Here is a 13787-nt window from a genome sequence, read left to right as displayed (position 1 = left end):
ACCCTTCTGTATTCTCAGGGTGGCAATTATGGCTTGCAGTACAGCATTTCTAACAGGTGGCTCCTGGAATTGTAGTTGCAAAGCTCAGCACCTACACACGTAGGCCACATTTCTGAAGTCCTCTTTTTCTGCTGCAGTGGTTTGCAGCCCTTTCTGATTTATTGCCACCTGTATGATGAATTTAAGCTTCCTGACAACAGTGTGCTTTCTCCTTTGGATTTTGTGGATGCCAGGGACCTGGGGACTGTATGCCAAAAGCAACTGCTTTACTACTATAGCAGAGCTTGATGCTAGGAGCATGGCGTAAATGATGCCAGTATAACTAGGCTTATTTGTACAGTGCCCATCAGAGATATGCTTGTTTCTCGGACAATAATCTTCCTTTCTCTTTGCTGCCTTCATTTATATCTGCCTGGATCTGGAGGGTGAGAGCCCCTTTTAGCATTTATGCAAGCAGCCACCATATAATTAAAACACATGACAGGTTTATTACACACAGGTTTATCACTAAGCAATGCAACTATTACACGCTTACTGTCATCCTGCTATGTAACAGCGCGTGTTTTTCCCTGTGTGCTCTTTCCCACCCTGTGCGCTTGTCACCAGTCAGAGGACACGGCTGCAAAGACATTCATGGACGCTTAGCAAAGAAAGTGCAGAACCGAAGCCATTAAGATACAGCTCTCTCCTAGTACTGAAGAAAGAGCTCCTCCTGAAGGCAAAAACTGGGACCTGTGGCTCTTTAAGTTATTTGAACTTGCCATGTGTTTGCACTGCACATAAGAAGATAACACTTTTTTATTATACTTGCACTATGTTGAGCCCTAATTCCAGAAAAAGGAATACAGAATCCAAGGAGTGCAGTTACAGAGAAGCAAGCAAAAGTGCAAACAGGCTCCATTTACACATGTGGAGGAACTCCAGTGTGCAGGCAAGGCAGTAGTATGTGCTGGGGAATGACGGTAGGGTGATTTCTTGCTGGAGAAGTGGCACACTGTTTAGCATCGCTTAGGGTGAGGAACAGATTTCTGTATTCATTGATAGACTATGATGGTCACTGCTTATGTTGTCTTAGACTGGTAAGAACTCTGCCCATACCATTTGTTTCTCTCCTAAACAGCTTGATTTATGTGCGGAGTTCTTCCTCGTGACAGTTTCACCCATTTATTTCTATTTCGGGCCTAATCCAAAGCCTGCTGGTGATAACTGAAAGTTCCTTTCTAACTTCCCCTATGTCTCCATAATGCCACACTTGCGTGTCTCTACAAGAGTCCTAATGCCTTCTTGTCTGTCTTTGCCTAAAAGTGGGCTTATCTGGATCTCAAAAATTGGGCAGTATTGGCATGAATACTTCAGAAAGTGGATTTGGAAGGGAGCCCAAATTTTGCTCTTATGCACGTCGCATGAAGCTTTGTCGACACTCAAAGAGGGGTCTAAAACACCTATCGGTGAAGAAGTTGACCTTTTCTATTAAATGTGCCATCAAATTCTGTGATGTCATTACTGAAACTAAACAGGGCATTTAGAAAAACAAAACATTTAGCTGCTAATAGTTGCCCATGTTTTAAGGGACAATATTGGATAGCTGACCCTGCACAAGAATTAGCAAATAACACAGGGAGTTTCCCTAAGAAACAAGGTCTATAAAAACAAACCTCTTAGAGTGGGTTACCATAAAACATGTATGAGAAAAGACAAATATTGGAGCTTTGTTAATTTCGTTACTACCTTAAAAGTGTAAAATTCTTTTCTTGTGATTGAAACTAACAGTTTATTTCAAATAAAAAAATCTTAACACTCAGTGACAGGAAAGTAAGGTCATCTGGAGATTATATACAAAGTATAAAGGGGGCACACATACATGCCCAGTACGGCAGGATTCACAGTATTAGGAGTGGATTTAGTTATAACTTTCCCAACATTTTCCAAAGTTAGATGTGCAAACATATGTGCTGTGCACACATGCATATACATACATATATAGTCTTAAAAAATTTCCTTTGATGATATCTGGGGATTACGCAAGTCGTCTTTCCCACTGTCCGCACTGACAAGATAAAACATGATATTTGTCTTGGTGTTAATTATTGCAAAATATCTCTAAAAGACTCTGTTATTTGAAAGTCCTTTTCAAATAATTTTGAACAAGTGAAATCTTTCTGTGGAAAATATTAAAAAAAATTTCTCCTAAATGCTCTGCATGTAAGTGTCTGTATCTATTACAGACAGCCATCTGCTTTTCCTTTTTCCTTTGAGCTGAGTTTTCAATGGGACTCGTCCATGCAGTCAGTCAACCCATACCCCATCATTACAAGACTGGGGCTCTTGTTTCTCCTTTTTGAACAGTTTCTTATGCTCAAGAGTAGCGGAACAACGGAAAAAGTATCTGAGGAGGATGCTTTGTAATTCAATACACCTTTAGAAGTATCTCAGAAAGTGAATACTTTTGAGGTGGTTAATTTCTCAGAGCTCTGAGTAGACACTGAACCATTTTTGTATTTCCCAGCATTGCCTTCATCCAACTAATGACAGTCTGAAAGATCCAGTGTTCAGGAGCAGCTGTAGAAATACCCATTTTAGAATGTGTTGGGACTATATCTGCCTGTAAAGAACAATACACCTTTGTTTCTGACTTGTTTACTTAAACTTCGAGAAGTAGAAAATGTAGGTGCTACATGAATGTTTCTGTCCCCTTAAAAGGAAAAAGCAGTTAGGGTTTTTTTCAATTTTTTTTATTCCCACAGTAAACATAATCTAATTCATCTCTTTGCCTTTCTTAAATAAACCAATGATATACAGTAGAATCTGAGTATGTTATGGTCTAGATTTCCTGTTCACTATATGGGGTCTAAAGAGTGAAAAATATGAAAATGCACAAAAAATGTCTTAATCTTGAGAACTAACATTTCACCAGTCATGTTTTTTGTAATGCCTGTAATACGTTACACTTGTTTGCACACAAGACTGTCTTGACCTGTTTTGAGTAGTCAGGCATCTCATTTTTGTTCAGACCTATATGGAGTTTTAGATAAACCTGCAAAATTTACAAAGTACATTTTTTAAAGAAACTCTTTGGTATTCTGGAGTAAATGTATTTATTTACAAGCATGTGCAACGACTGATTTTTGTATTTTCACATAATTTACCTTGTGTATGTCATAGAGATTCCCATGTTTGCCAATACAGATACTGTGCAGAAACATTAAACTTAATTTGTTTGAAACAACTATGTCTTTCCCTACCCAAGGTCAGAAATACCTTGACAAATTACCTACAGAGTATGGAGGTTATTTAACATAAGGAGTTTCCAGTGCTTTTTAAACTGTATTTTTACCTTTAACGCTAATATGAATTCAAAACAAAACACATAGCCATAGAAATTTATACTATCAGTCCTGACTTTACCAGATCTGTAGTCATTTTCAGCCTGTAAGCGTTCTCAAACTGCGAGCTCAAAGGCTTGAAATGGGTACACACTGTAGAAAGACTCCTCTTACCCCTTTTCCTGAAGAGGACAGTGAGATTCCCAACGAGCACAGGCGGAGCAGAGGCCCAGTTGTTTGTTTGCTGCCTTCGGTCCCTACCGCCCAACGATCATGTCCCGTTCCTGCTACCTCAGTGCTGTTTGCTGTGAGCTAAACCAACTCTTTCCAAGCCTAGCTGTTGTTAAGGACTGAATTTTTGGCCTACTCATTTCTACCAGAATTAGTCTGGAAAATGGCCAGAAAAACCTGGGATGTAGTTCAGTAAGGACAAGAGCAAAGAACGACGCTTAGGCAGGAGCATTTAACTGCACAATTACAAAAAACCCAAGCTTCAAATATGTAAAAAGCTATTGGAAAGCAGGAGAGAAGCATCTGTCCCCCATATCTCTGACAGGCAGAACTGATTCAAAGTGCAGTCAGGTTAGACATCAGAAAATTTTCTGACTACAAGGCTAGTGAACCTTGGCACAGACCTTTTTATTTGAGAAACTTTCAGTGACAGGAGACTTGCAGTTTCCCCTGTCAGGAACAATATTGGTTTGGGAAATCTCGCATTTTGACAGATGGTTGATCACAACAGTAGTTACCAGCAGAGAGGAGTGGTGGTGTCTGGGCACTATCTAAGCCATCCTGGGAAGATCACTGAGAAAAATGAGCATATTGTCAGGTATCTGTTTGTTCTCTAGAGGTCTGTGCCCCCCCCCCCCCCCCCCCCCCCCGCCGAAAGCTGGTGAAGCTCCAAAGCTGAGAAAAATCACTTGACTAGACCAACCTTTCCAGCTGTGTTTATACACGGGATGCTCAGTCTGTCTGATCTGATGTTGCATTCATTTGCTTTGAAATATGTGGTTGGTATAAAAACATTGAAAAAATAGATCATTTTCTAACTCTTACCTGGGTTCTCTTGTCCAGTGTTTGTGACACATGAGGTTAGAAACAGTATTTTTATTAGAATGTGCAAGTAAAAATTATTTAAATAGAGGATTATTGCACTAGATTGTTTTGTGACCTCAAAGTTAATAGTAATTTTCTTATTTTTAGTTGCCTGCAATGAACACTAATTGCTAATGCAATGAGTTAGGTCATAAACTGCTTACATGTTTATCTGTTTTCCACATACTATTTCATAAGGAATCCTCTTTACAGTATTTTTGGGACCTTTGTACTTTTCTTCTGATCCCATGGAATGCCTGAAATGATCTGTAACCATTAACAAATATCCAGGGAGAATTAAGCACTTTTGCGGGTTTTTGAATCTAGTTTTATCAGAATATGTAATTTAAACAACACACATGCTGTTTCTTTTAGCTTTATTAAAAAGTACAGCCATTTAATTTGCTAGGTGGGAAACATTGTCAGTAAAGGAGCATGTGCTTTTAATAAGCCTGACTGCTTCCACTGGGACTCCACCTGAGCTTCTACAATTTTTTTCCGAAGTCCCAGGTTTGCTGATGTTCTGACCTATGATTTTGATTTACTTACTTACTAGAAGTTAAGTTCTTTAAGAATCCTGATTTTATTCAGATATGTTCTTCAAATTATAAATGCTCTCTGCTAAAAGTGAACAATTAATCATTAAGAATGCTAGACACACCTGTGAGATGATCCTTTTCTAAAATGCTTATCTAAATAGCCATTTCTGTTTCAGAGGGGGGAAAGCTGATGCAGAGAGAGAAAAGGCAGCGTCATATAAACAGGAGAAATACGAGTTTAAAGGCTGCTGGTAAGCTGCTGTGCGAGGTGTCGCTGGCTACATTCAGAGAGCACTTACTGGTACCTGGGGTGGGGCTGCCGAGGCAATCTAGACCTCAGGACTGAGCTGTTGAGACTCTTGACACCACAGTCAGCCTGCACGAGTATAATTTTCCTCTGTTGGTGCTGCAAAGAAATAAGAAGCCTTTAGCTCTGCCACAGGTATTAAAAGGAGTCCTAACAACCAGTCTCTGTATTAGCAGGGGAAAACTCATTGGGTTTTCATTTTGTTTTGTTTTTTAACTAGTGCTGTGATAGAATTATTTCTCTTCTCGCACTCCAGTGCAATGTGTGCTTGGTGTGTCTGTGAGGACCGTCTTGGCCCACCAGACTAACTCCCAGGACACAACTGAATTCTGTAGTTACCTGTGCTAAGGGGTCTGAAAAGAAATTCTGGACTTCAGTTGTCTGCCAAAAATGACCTTTCAGTAAGGACTGTGGGAGGTTGGAAGACAGCAAGGTCAAAAGCCAAGGTCAAAAGCCAGACTGCACTTAGGAGTAACTTTTGTTACTAATTGGGAAGCTTAGTATGTCACACACAAATGAATTGCTTGGTATTTCTCTCACTGATACAAAGAGAATGTAACACCCAGTGTCAAGTGGCACAGCTCCAAAGGACATGCTAATTGACACCAGTCGATAGCCTGCTGGTTAGGCCACCCTCAGGGGACAACTGACGTTGGTGGTCCTTGCTCCTCATCGCAGTGTGAGGATTTACAAACGCGTCCCACTACTGTAGTGAGGGTCCTCATTAATACAGCAGGCTGCCTTTATCAAAAAATACAATTTGTGTGTGTCTTCATATTCAGTGCTGTATTAAGGTCTGGTCAAGCTGCTCACTCAGTACAGAAACACTGGCCATCGAAAGGCCAACAGAAACGTTCATCTGTATCCCATGTTTGTGGGTGTAAGCGTACAATGTGCACAAACACCAACTGGGTACTGTCATCAGTGGAGCTGTCCTTAGCAGCAAGATTATTTTGATGCAGTCGGTACTAGTCTTAAGATTATTGCACTTTGGAGCATGGACTTTGTTACTCACAACCATTTGCTACATTTTAGCTTCTTAATGTATGAAAACAGCTGTTGAAAATCTCTACCTTGTACTTCACAAATAACACCACTTTTTCATGCGTTTACAGTATCTTGCACAAAATTAAATACACAAATTTGCCCAAATGCAAATGAAAAATGTGAACTTTTAAAATTTCATATACCTTTATAAGCAGCAAGAATTTGAAGTACATCATAAGCACATATTTGTATAGACAGGTAAAATTCTGTAAGTCCACCGTTTTAGAGTGGTTTCGAGGATTCCCAGGGAAAGAATGGCACCCACACGCAGAGACTATCTAGCAGCACAAAAGACTTTATTAACTACACTACAAGCGTTTAGCAAACAATCGTCTTACCAACCCGAGGCCCGTGAGGAAGATGGTCCATCCGTACATTCTTGTGCCGCCTTGCGCTGCGAGTTCAGCCCAGTGGTCGGTAGGTGCCAGCTTTACGTGGGCATCCCCACGGAGGCAACGGTGACCTCGCCGTACACCAGCCCACCCCTCTTCAGGAAATCCCGGTAATTATATTGCAGAGGAAACAGGTTTCGACACACATGGCCAGTGGGTGCCAAAAACACGCCTCGGTTGCAACAAAGGGAGACTATGGCGCGTATGCCTGCTGGCCAGGCACGCTGCACATGTCATAGATATCCCATCTGTTGGTTCACGGGCTTTGTTCACGTGGCATATTACCATAATCCACCAGTCACGTATCTACTATGTTCAAGCCAATAACAGGATGCTTGCAAAGCAAGCAAAATTGTGAGCTGTACCTTGCATCTTCACAGCTGCTCATCCTCCCTAACATTTCTCAGCTTTCTTATCTCTGTGGTCAGCATTTCAAACAATAAATTATCTGTCTCCTGTGCTAACTGCATTCCTCGGCTATCTACTTCTCACCCAGTGCCCATCCACGGACCAAAATTCCATCTTTTAACCCTTCTGTACACAGTCCACGTATCTCCCGGTTGCAGTAGACCTGAGATGGCATCCTTGTTTCTCATGGCGGTGGGTTGGACTACTGCTATATCCGCAGCAGCCGTGGTATATGGATATCATATACCACTGACAAGTAACAAGTAAGGGCTGTGTGCTTGGCACATCATGCAGCTGTATCAATCCATGTAGCCTGACTATTTCTACAGAAGAGCCAGAACTGTCCGTCGTCCCATCCTTTGCACTCAGTCTCTCCACTCCTGGCTTTTAGGAGTGTTTAAACAGTGAGAGCGTTGTTCTGGGGACAGAGGGATGGCCAGATGATGTAACTTGCAGTGGGATGAAGGCAGTCCTTTAACAGCTGTGTTTGGTATTAATATATTCTCTAAATAAAATGTGGTATGCAGAAATGCTGCGTATCAGCTCCCAGGTGTTGTAGAGGTGCAGTGGGGATTCCCAGTGAAGAAAACACTCATAGAGAGAGGTCAAACTACTGACATGGCTAAAAGAGAAAGACTCTGTTGAGAGAGACCAGAATGTGTTGAAACAAAACCAAAATAAATGTTGGCTTACAGAATTATTCAAAAATACACTCCTAATAAAACAAAATATTCAATATGTTTTCTCTATTTTTCTCTCTTCCTTTACTATGAATTAATTTTTGCAGTAGGAATTCTTCATAAATAATGTAAACAACAGGCTACAGTTATAACCTGGAAAAACAACCAGCCAAAACAAAACACAAAGAGATCTCTCGAAGGCAGACACTCATTAAACAACAAACCCAATCTAAGTGTGTAGGGCAATATGCTCTTTTTTTTCAAAAACACTCAAGATATACCCTAGTGATCTAGGAAGACAGCTGGTCCATAGTGGTTACACATAGATGTTGATAAACAGAAAATATGCATGGATTCAAATGAGCTGTTCAGTACACTTTGGGTACTGCCCAAGTCCCAGGGCTAATCACAGAATGATAGAATGGTTTGGGTTGGAAGGGACCTTTAAAGGTCATCTAGTCCAACCCCCCTCCCCCTGCTTACAGTGAGCAGGGACATCTTCAACTAGATCAGGTTGCTCAGAGCCCTGTCCAACCTGATGTTGCATGTTTCCAGGAATGAGGCATCTACAACTTCTCTGGGCAACCTGGTCCAGTGTTTCACCACCCTCATCATAAAACATTTCTTCCTTATATTTAGTCTCAATCTACCCTCTTTCAGTTTAAAACCATTATCCCTTTTCCTGTCACTACAGGCCCTACTAAAAAGTCTGTCCCCATCTTTCTTATAAGCTGCCTTTGAGTATTGAAAGGCTGCAACAAGGTCTCCCCAGAGCCTTCTCTTCTCCAGGCTGAACAGCCCCAACTCTCTCAGCCTTTCCTCACAGGAGAGGTGGTCCAGCCCTCTGATCATTTTTGTGGCCCTCCTCTGGACCCGCTCCAACAGGTCCATGTCTTTCTTGTACTGAGGACTCCAAATCTGGAGGCAGTACTCCAGGTGGGGTCTCACCAGAGCAGAGGGGCAGAATCACCTCCCCCGACCTGTTGGCCATGCTTCTTTTGATGCAGCCCAGTTGCAACGGTTGGCTTTCTGGGCTGCAAGTGCAGACTGCATCATGTTGAGCTTTTCTCAATCCCTTCATCCCCCAGCCTGTCTTGATACCATGGGTTGCTCCAACCCAGGTGCAGGACCTTGCTACTTGGCCTTGTTGAACCTCACAAAGTTCACATGGGCCCACTTCTTGAGCTTGTCCAGGTCCCTCTGAATGGCATCCTCTCCCTCAGGTGCATCAGCTGCCCCACTCAGCTTGGAGTCATCTGCAAATTTGCTGAGGGTGCACTCGATCCCACTATCTATGTCACTGATGAAGATATGAAACAGCACTGGTCCCAATACGGACCCGAGGGACACCAATCATCACTGATCTCCGTCCGGACGCTAAGCCGTTGACCACAACCCTCTGGATGTGACCATCCAGCCAATTCTTCATCCACCAAACAGTCCATCCATCAAATCCATCTCTCCCCATTTTAGAGAGAGGGATGTTGTGGGGGACTGTGCCAAAGGCCTTACAGAAGTCCAGAGAGATGACATCCGTAGCTTTTCCCTTGCCCACTGGTGTAGTCACTCCACTGTAGAAGGCCACTAGGTTGGTTGGGCAAGACTTACCCTTGGTGAAGCCATACTGGCTGTCTCGAATCACCTCCCTGTCCTCCATGTGCCATGAATAGAATAGAATAGAATAGAATAGAATAGAATAGAATAGAATAGAATAGAAAGAATAGAATAGAATAGCATAGCATAGCATAGCATAGCATAGCATAGCATAGCATAGCACGGAATTTCAGTTGGAAGGGACCTACCAAGATCATCTAGCCCAACTGCTTGACCAATTCAGGGCTGACCACGTTAAAGCATGTTATTAAGGGCACTGTCCAAATGGCTCTTAAACGCTGACAGGCTTGGGACATCAACCACCTCTCCAGAAACCTGTTCCAGTGATTGACCACCCTCTTGGTAAAGAAATGCTTCCTAATGTCCAGTCTAAACCTCCCCTGGCACAGCTTTGAACTATTCCCACGCATCCTATCACTGGATACCAGGCAAAAGAGCTCAGCACCTCCCTCTCCACTTCCCCTCCTCAGGAAGCTGTAGAGGGCAATGAGGTTGCCCCTCAGCCTCCCTTTCTCCAAACTAGACAAGCCCAAAGCCCTTAGCCACTCCTCATAGGACATTCCTTCCAGCCCTTTCACCAGCTTTGTTGCCCTCCTCTGGACATGTTCAAGGACCTATATACATTCTTCTTAAACTGTGGGGCCCAGAACTCCGCACAGTACTCAAGGTGAGGCCGCACCAACACTGAGTACAGCAGGATAATCACATCTTTTGACCGGCTGGTCATGCTGTCTTTGATGCACCCCAGGATGCGGTTTCCCCTCTCGGCTGCCAGGGCACACTGCTGACTCATATTGAGCCTGCTGTCGACCAGCACCCCCAGATCCCTTTCTGCAGGGCTGCTCTCCAGCTGTTCCTCTCCCAGTTTATATTTGTGCCTGGAGTTACGCTGTCCTAGGTGCAGAATCTGGCATTTGGACTTGTTAAATTTCATCCCATTAATCATTGCCCAATGCTCCAATCTATCTAGATCCCTCTGCAAGGCCTCTTGTACCTCAAGAGAGTCAACAGCACCTCCCAGTTTGGTATTATCAGCAAATTTGCTAATGGTACATTCAACCTAATGCAACCAGATCATTGATAAATATATTGAACAGGACTGGCCCTAGAATTGAGCCCTGACGAACACTGCTGGTGACCAGTCGCCAGCCAGATGTAGCCCCATTCTGTACAACCCTTTGAGCTTTGCCCTTCAGCCAGTTCTTCACCCAGCAGACCATAAACACGCTCATCCCACAGTTGGAGAACTTGTCCAGAAGGGTGCTGTGAGGGACAGTATCAAAAGCCTTACTAAAATCCAGAGAAACTACATCCACCACCTTCCCTTCATCCACTAGGCGGGTGACCTTATAGAAGACTATCAAATTAGTTAAAGAGGACTTTCCCTTTGTGAACCCATGTTGACTGTGCCTGATGATTGCATTAGTCTTTAAATGTCTTTCAACAGTACTCAGTATAATCTTCTCCATAATTTTTCCAGGAACTGAGATTAGACTAACAGGTCTGTAGGTCCCTGTGTTTTCCCCCACATCCTTTTTGTAGATTGGAATAACATTGGCTAGCGTCCAGTCAGCAGAGGCTCCCCAGACTCCCAAGACCTTTGGTAGATGATCGAGAGGGGTCTTGCCGTAACATCCGCTAGCTCCTTCTGTACGCTGGGATGAATCCCATCAGGCCCCATGGACTTGTGAACATTTAGCTAACACAGCTGGTCCCTTACAATTTCAGTGCTCACAAATGGGAAGTCACTATTCCCACACTTGTAGTCCTCCATCTCAGGGGACTGGGGAGCCCAAGGTCTATCAATATTAAAGACTGAGGCAAAAAATGCATTGAATGCCTCCACTTTTTCTTCATCCCTGTTAGTCAGATGACCATCTTCAACAAGTATCGGTCCAATGTTTTCTTTAGACCTCCTCTTGCTATTAACATACTAAAAAAAGCCCTTCTTGTTAACTGAAACAAGACTGGCCAGTTTCAACTCTAATTGAGCTTTGGCCTTTCATGTCTTCTTCCTGCATATACAAACAGCAGCTCTGTAATATTCCTCCAAAGCCTGACCTCTCTTCCAGAGATCATACAACTTCTTTTTCATCTTGAGCTCCATGAGGATTTCTCTGTTCAGCCAAACTGGTCTTCTGCCCCACTTGCTTGACTTACAACACAGTGGAATTGCCTGCTCCTGTGCTTCTGAAAGGTGGTTCTTAAAGACTGACCAGCACTCATGGATTCCTAAGCCCTCAAAAGCAGATTCCCAGGGTACTCTGCTAAATAGCTCTCTGAATAGCTTAAAGCTTGCTCTCCTGAAGTCCAGGGTAGCAACTCTGCTGTTGTTTTTTCTCATTACACTGAAAATTTTAAACTCAACCATTTCATGATCACTGTGGCCAAGCCAGCCACCTACCATCACATCCCCCATGAGTCCTTCTCTATTCACAAAGCAGCAAGTCTAGGAGGGCATCTTTCCTAGTTAGCTCACTGAGTACTTGTGACAAGAATTTATATCCTGCAAACTTAAATAATTTCCCATCAGGACACATGGATCCCATCAGGCATCAGCATACCTTGTCTCTCAAAGGCTCTTCCATGGTTTAAAAACCCAAAGTTCTGGCACAGGAACCGGTTCTGGAGCCAGGTATGGATAACCTGGGCTCGCTCCTAGCTTGTAGGAGGATCTGTTCCAGGATCTTCCCAGGCAAAGAGGCAAGGATGACAGGTATCTCTCACTAGACCAGGTTGCTCAAAGCCCCAGCCAGCCTGACCTTGAACACTTCCAGGGATGGGGCATCCACACCTTCTCTGGGTGTCTGCTCCAGTGTTTCACCACCCTCATGACCAGAGGCAGTTCCCTCAGCCTGCCCTTGTGTGCTGTGTGCCCCAGCCCCTCGCCATCTTGAAGGCCCTGGGCTGGGCCCACACCCCACACATCAGTGTCTTTCTGGGGCTGGGGAGACCAGGAGAGGACAGAGGAGACCAGGTGCAGTCGCCAAAGTACCAAACGAGAGAGGAGGAAAGCATTTTTACTGTTATTTTTTTGGTTTATTGGTTTTGGGGTTTTTTTTAATTGTTTATTGACCAACCTTGAAAAGAACTGCTAATGAAGCAGCTAGAAGGGACCTTAATGCTGAAGGCCAGCATTTCTTCCTGGCAGAATTGCAGTCTTCTGCTTCTTGAAAGGAACAGTTGTCTAACTTCTTTGCTTGATCTGTTGCTATTCTTCGTGCATGGCCATGGAGGGTCTGGCTTCATCTTCAACCACCCATCAGGCAACCTACTCATCCTCAGACTGAAGAAACCCCACCTCTGAGGGACAGCTCCTGTCGCCCTGGCACAGCAACCTGGCAGAAGCCAGGTTGTCTCATCCCCCTTTTCTTGAGGCTCAGAGCAGAGGAGATGGCACTGCTTCAGGAGGGGTGGGGGAGGTGGTGCAGGGTGGGAAAGAGGGGCTCACACCACCCGTGGCAATCAACACAATAATTGTTGATACTGGGAGATGGAATGGGTGAGCCCGCAGGACTGCCAGGCACAGAGGCTGGGCCTCCCAGCTAATGGCAGCTGCGGTGGCTGGGCCGGGCGCTCCTGCGGTGCCGGGTGCTCCCGCAATGCAGCTGCCGTGGTGTTACAGAGGGGAGCCCTGGCACGGTGCAGCGGTGCCAGGGGAGCCATGCTAGAGGTGGATCCACTTCCATTGGTTCTTTGTGATCATCCGGTGGATCCACCTCCATGGGCTCCATGCCATCAGCTGCATAGTACCCGTGGCTGATGGTGGCCCTGTCTGCAGCCGCCTCCTCTTCTTCTGCAGTTCCTGCAGTCACGCATCTTCTCTCCCCTCGTGGAAAGATAGGCAGCCACCTGCTTTGGTCTTGGACCTCTTCTTTCCAGGCATCCTTAGAACCCAAGGGCATCGAAGCTCAGCAAATTGTGGGCCAGCTGCTGGGGTCCCTGTATTTATAGGGCCCAGAACAAATGGCAGCGAGGTGGCTTGTGACATCAGAAGGCCATTGTGATGGGGATGCATGTGGCCAAATATGGCTGTTCTGGGAGTTGGGGGGCTTGTGGCCAGAAAGATGGCCTCATGTGGGAGCAGGAGGAGGATGGGGGGGACTGAGGGCCCCTTTCCTGGGGATCGCTCCCCTGTGCCCTTCTGCTGCCCTTGGGCACAGGGACTGCCCTCCACCTCCCCTCGTGTGCCAGGGGTGCAGGCCCCTCCTCATCCCATGCCTGGGCTCCCCTAGACAAGATGGTGGCAAGGGTGTTGCAGGAGGGTCAGGGGTTTTCAATGACCCCCCACCGACCCAGCTCCCTGCAAGTGGCGCAGCCCCCCGTGCCTGACAGTGGCTGAGGGGGTGAAGCATCCAGACATCCCACTGGCGGGAAAGGGA

Source organism: Pelecanus crispus, chromosome 6, assembly GCF_030463565.1.
Source record: "Pelecanus crispus isolate bPelCri1 chromosome 6, bPelCri1.pri, whole genome shotgun sequence".
NCBI classification, from domain to species: Eukaryota; Metazoa; Chordata; class Aves; order Pelecaniformes; family Pelecanidae; genus Pelecanus; species Pelecanus crispus.
This window is presented reverse-complemented; position numbering follows the sequence as displayed.